A 5,638-nucleotide genomic window follows, 5' to 3' on the forward strand; every position below is an offset into this window, starting at 1 on the left:
GTCAGTGTTGGGGAGCGGGGGCCAGGTGCGGTGGCGTCTCTTGCACCCCTCCACGTGCCGCCTCTGCTGGCTTTCTTGGCAAGTTTGTGGGCACCCCTTTGGCGGACATCCTTGGCGGGTCAGAGAGTGGAGACCTGTCGGTAAATAGAAAACTCTGCTGGAGGCGAAGGAGGCGAGTCAGGAGGTGGGGGATGAGGGGCTCGCAGCCGGCGGTCGTGGCTTCTTGGACCTCTTTCTTGGCTCTCTCCCACCCAGGTGAGCGAATCTTCTGCACAGTCCGTCGGGGTCCGACTAGGTCTGGCCCCTAGCTCTGGAGGCCCTGGAAGACAGGTGCACGGAGTTGGGGAGCGATGGCCCCCGGGGTCCGGACAGCGCAGTGTTTGGCTTTTCTGTCATCAAAGCACTTATTCTCTCCTGCCTACCTCGCCTGCTTGGACTGAGGTGGTGCAGCTCGTTTGCCACCCTTCCTGCTGCCAGGTTAAACATCTTCTGTTTTAGAAGGAATGGTAGGTTAGTTAAACCGAGCCCCTCCCTCCACCCCCACCTCCAGCTTTGGATAATTTGTTCTGTGTCTTAATTTAGTACGAATGTGTTATTTCCTTTTAGCTTTTTAATGGCAAAGCAGTGAAGCGGTTTGCTACTTTCATTTTTTCATTCTGAGCCTGTGCACAGAAGGAATTTCAGGCACACAAGTGATGTTACTACCATTCTATTTTAAATACAAACACGGAGAGAAGTACTGTTGGCAGGAGACCAAAAGTGCCTGTACTCTCAGTTATATAAGTGCTTAAAAAAATATTTGCTCATTGGTAAAGTTATAAAAGTGATTACCAGAGCATCTAAGAAAAGAGGCTGAAGGTTAGTCACTACCACAATTTCTGCTTTAAACCCAAACTTTGTGACGATAAACATCATCTTAGCTTGAGCTGCCCTTGAAGATAATACACAGCCCTTTCTTTGACATTATTCGGTAGAATTACAAAACATTAAAAAATAGGTTTTGTAAAGGCTGTTTGTAAAGGTTGATTCTGATTGGCAGTACTAAAAAAGGTCCATAGATACTCTATGCAGTTTTCTAACCGTTGAAGGATTTTATTTTGATATGTGATAGAAACTTAGTAATTATGAGCTGCTAGTCTTAAAGGACTTCTCTTTCTCCCCTCCAATAAAACCTTATTCATGTTATGATGATTTTTTCAGGTATGAAGAAGACATCAGCTATACTAATGTCTAAACATCCCCTTTTTGCACCTCCTTATCTCACTATGCCATTCTGACTGGTCTTGGATGATGCTGTGGTATTGGGATGCTCAGTGATTAAAATGTACAGCCAGGTTTGAGGCCTACTGGGTAGCACTGTTTCTTTTAACTTGTCACTTTACCCTTCAAGGTGTGACCAGAGTGGTTTAAATAAAAAATAAATGGTTTGAAATATGGGGAGAGGAAAATGGGATTAAAAAGGAGATGTGTTGAATAATTTTAGCATATATGCACTTTTGTATTTTGTCTGGGTATCTTTGATTTTTCTAAGCCTGCACAGATGAGGTTTATCAGGAAACCGTGTGAATAATTATGGGAGTCCTAAATGGGACATTTCTTTGTGCAGAGGTAACAATGAAGTTGAGTAGTAGTGTCAGAATGTTCCCTTATGTTTATATAGTCTCAAGACTTATTAAAGGCCATCTCCTCCTTCAGGTAAAAATTTGTTATGTTACGATAGACTAGTAAATTAAGTATGAAACACTCTTATTGTTTTTAAGGTCAGAAATAAAGCTGGCTGCTGAATCACTGCTTTTGGTTTACCTTATGTAATTCCAAACATTCATGTCTTATGGAAGGCTTATGTAAGAATTACAATTATGCATTTCCTAGTCCAGTTAGCTCCCTGTTTTGGTTGTTACATAATTGACACAGTGCTAGATTGTGAAAGCCAAAACTGGGGAAGGACATACAGCCTCAGCCCAGCACTTGCACCTTTGTAATGAATTGTTGCTGCCAAATTAGAGAAAACAGCAGGCATGGTGGTTTGGAAAGAGAGATAAGAATAGCATCTAGAGGATTGATGTAATATAAAACTGTTACGCTTAACGATTATCTAGAGATTTTAATGCTGCGGTACAAACCTTTCTAGTCTGTGTACCTCCCAGCAGAGGCAGATTGACTGGGAAGCTAATGAATCTTAAGCTTCAGGGCTCTGGCAGCCCCTGGGAGGTCCCCTGGCAGTGTTCACATGGTCATACCTGAGTTTGTAATTTTGGATTCTTTTTAAAAAAGGAAGACACTGTCCTTAGCCTTCACACTTCATATATAAACACAAATCTTCATAATCCTGTCTCCAAACTATGTTCATATATTAACTTATAAAAAATGCTTTTTCTTACTGAAGACATAAAAAAAGAAGTCTGGCCAGTATCGTGGGTGACCTGCTGGGAAAGTGAGACTGCCACATGTGACCCAGGACTGTGTGGAGCTAGTAGAATCAGGTGGCCATGAGAACAAACTATTTGCCTTGTGATCTCATATGAACAAGACCTTTTTGGGTTTGAGTGTGAGCTGGAGGCGGAGAACTGAGACGTGGGTGAGAGTTGGAGGAAAGTGGGTTAAAGCTCCTCCACATGTCTGAGGCAGGTGGCCAAGGGAAAGGAAGAAAAAGCACCTGCTGAAATTAAAAGTTATTAGAAACAGATAGTGTCAGCACCATAGGACATCTTCTTAGGGTCTGTCTCTAATTTGAAGTTGATGCAGTGAACAAACTCAGATCTGGAAAATATGCTTCAGGAAACAAGTGCAGCTCACAGAGAACTGGACAGCTAGCACCTTGTTCCTGTTAGCAGTATTTATGAGTAAGTGGGAGTCTTAATCTGTTCACTGTAGGAATATTTGAGTTGTTTCTTGTTTTCTTTTTTCTTGACTGTCTTCTTTGAAAACACTATCCATTCAGACCCTCTACCCATTTTTTAATGATTGCTTTTTGTGTGTGCTATTGACTGTGAGTTCTTCATATATTTGGATATCAAATCCTTATCAGATATATGACTTACACGTATTTTCTCCCATTCCATAAGTTATCGTTCAGTTTGTTGCTACTTCCCTTTGCTGTGCAGAAGCACCGATTTTGATTGCTGTTCCAGAGGCCTAAGTCCATGTTTTGATTTTTTTTATCCTTTGTATGACTTCAGGGCTTTGTTATCTGATGGTATTTAAGCCTTCCTCATAAGGTTTTCACAAACAATGACACCTAATTTTATTATTTTAATTTTAACTTTTATTCATTTTCTTACATTGCTGTTCCTTTTTGGACAGTCTTCGGTTTCTCTCCTCAGTGCAATCCCCGTAGTTCTCCCACCACCATAGCACTGATGACCCGTCACCAGAGTCCCTTGTATTCCTCCCTCCTTGTCCCCTGTGACACCTTTGCTTAAACACTGTCTATAACAAATGTTTCAGACTTGTTTTTATATCAAGATAAAGAGAGAATTGCATAAGGAGAGAATTATTGAAGAGTTGAAGATTTTTCTTCTTTTCTCTGAAATGATTTCTACTTCCTATCTAAATTTGGATATATTCAGGTCTTATCATCTCAACTCTTTCCCACCATGATTTGTGCCTTATCTGTGCACTTACCCATCCATGCACAAAATGTCCCTCTCTGACCAAACTTTAGCCAGGCTTTTCTGAGTCCTCTTCTTTGCTAGACCTTAGCCTTAGTCTATTAAAAAACTGCACTTTTTAGCACACTTTTGTCCTCTTCCTTTCTTCCTAATTATGAAACTTGAAAAAACTCTAACGTGGCTTTTCGCAGCCTAAAGTATAATCCTGGATGACTCAGTTCTCCGTGAGTTTATTTACAAAAATCCAAGGCCCTCAGAAGAATTGGTTCTCTATTCCAGCCACACCTGATAGGCCCCCTGACTTACTCTTCTTTAAGCTTTTATTAAAAAGAACAAAAAAGACCTACAATTACATTCTTTTTGCTGTTCCTTTGAAGTGTATATGTATCTTCTGCAAGTTGGGAGTAACCTCCAGGACTCCAAAGCCATTCCGTTGAAATGTAAATTTAGGAGAATAGGAACCTAACTTTTGACAAGTTCTAGTTAGCAGGACACAGATGCCTCACCTACTGACACTGACCAACCACCCTACCCACTCTGTAATTTTCTACCTTCGTGACTCTGTCAAACACTCCCAGTTCCTTCTTCCTGCTTCCTCCATTTTCCTTTAAAATTCCCAGAAATGAACCTACTTCTATACTGAATTTTTTTGTCCCCAATTATGATAAATAGTGATAGTGAGTAAAATCTGTCTTTATTGCCTCTAACTAGGTCTACTTTGTTATTAACTGATTTATTTTTAACTCAGGTAATATTTGGCTCCCCTGTCAGGTTTACCATCAAGATACACCCACCCCTAGATACCCATAGTTCAGTGCTATACTCCATTATACTTCCTTCTCATTTATTCTTCTCTCTCCTCCATTCCCTCCCCTCCTTGTGCTTCAGTTTTAGTCAGCTTTCCCAAGTTAGTTTTCAAGCTTGTCTTTATCTTACTCTTAGCGTTGACACTTTATAGTCCAAAATTAGTGATACCATTATTTCTCTTTGTTCTGTCTGACTTATTCCACATGGCATTATCCCTTCCAGTGTCATTCATGTTGCCACAAATGGCATGAGTATATCTTTTTGATCACTGAGTAGTATTCCATTGTGTATATACACCATGTCTTGATCTATGCATTTGTTTGGGTGCAGTTAGGTTGTTCCAATAAACATAGGAGTGCAAGTTTCCTTTTCAATTAGTGTGTGTTTTTTTTTTAAATTTTGGGGGCAGCAGCCTTTAAGAAATGCCTTTGAGGGACTATCTGTGTCAGACACTGTTCTTGGAATGAGGTATTACAGAACACAGAACAAAACAGACAAAAACTCTGCCCTGAGGATCTTAACAGTGTGATGGGTAAACTTAAATAGAATATTTAATGTATCAGTTAGGCATCATGCTATGAGATAATAAATCAGAGAAGATGTGAAGGACAGGGAAGTACTATGTCAAGTAGGCTGGTCAGGGCAGGCCTCCCTGAGAAGGATTGTTAAGTAGAGCCCTAATGGAGATAAAAGAAATAACCTTACCTGGCTGGCAAAGGGCACTTCCTCCCTGGGGATCAGTGAGTTCTAGGTCCTCAGACCAGAGCTTGGTTGGCATGTATGAGCAGCAGGGAGGCCTGGAATTTCAGGGAGACTCTTGGTGATGGCTGGGGATGACCCACCCCTATAATTCTGTTGCAGTTGTTTTTGGGTCTGCCCTTAAATCTTACTTTCCAGTGACCCAAATCTATGACAGGGAAAGGTGATGTTGGTCTTGGGTCTTTGATGGTTTGATGTGTGGGGATCACTTGTAACTGAGGCTCTCTCACAGCACTGGAATACAGTGTATAGCATTAGATAAACTAGGAGTAGGGAAGGAGGTTTTCTGTTTCTTGTTGATGGCTCCCACTGGCTTTAGGAAAGAGGCCACTTTTCACTTCAATCTGGATTCCCTGAAGCCCCCTCTGGGGGACAGAGGTGTGAGACAAGTATGGACAGCTGTTTCCTTTTATAAGGCATTGGCTTATATCACTTTTATCCCTGACACAGAGAAGAAATCT

The sequence above is a fragment of the Condylura cristata genome, unplaced genomic scaffold (genome assembly GCF_000260355.1).
Source record: "Condylura cristata isolate star-nosed mole 26May11 unplaced genomic scaffold, ConCri1.0 scaffold00010, whole genome shotgun sequence".
NCBI classification, from domain to species: domain Eukaryota; kingdom Metazoa; phylum Chordata; class Mammalia; order Eulipotyphla; family Talpidae; genus Condylura; species Condylura cristata.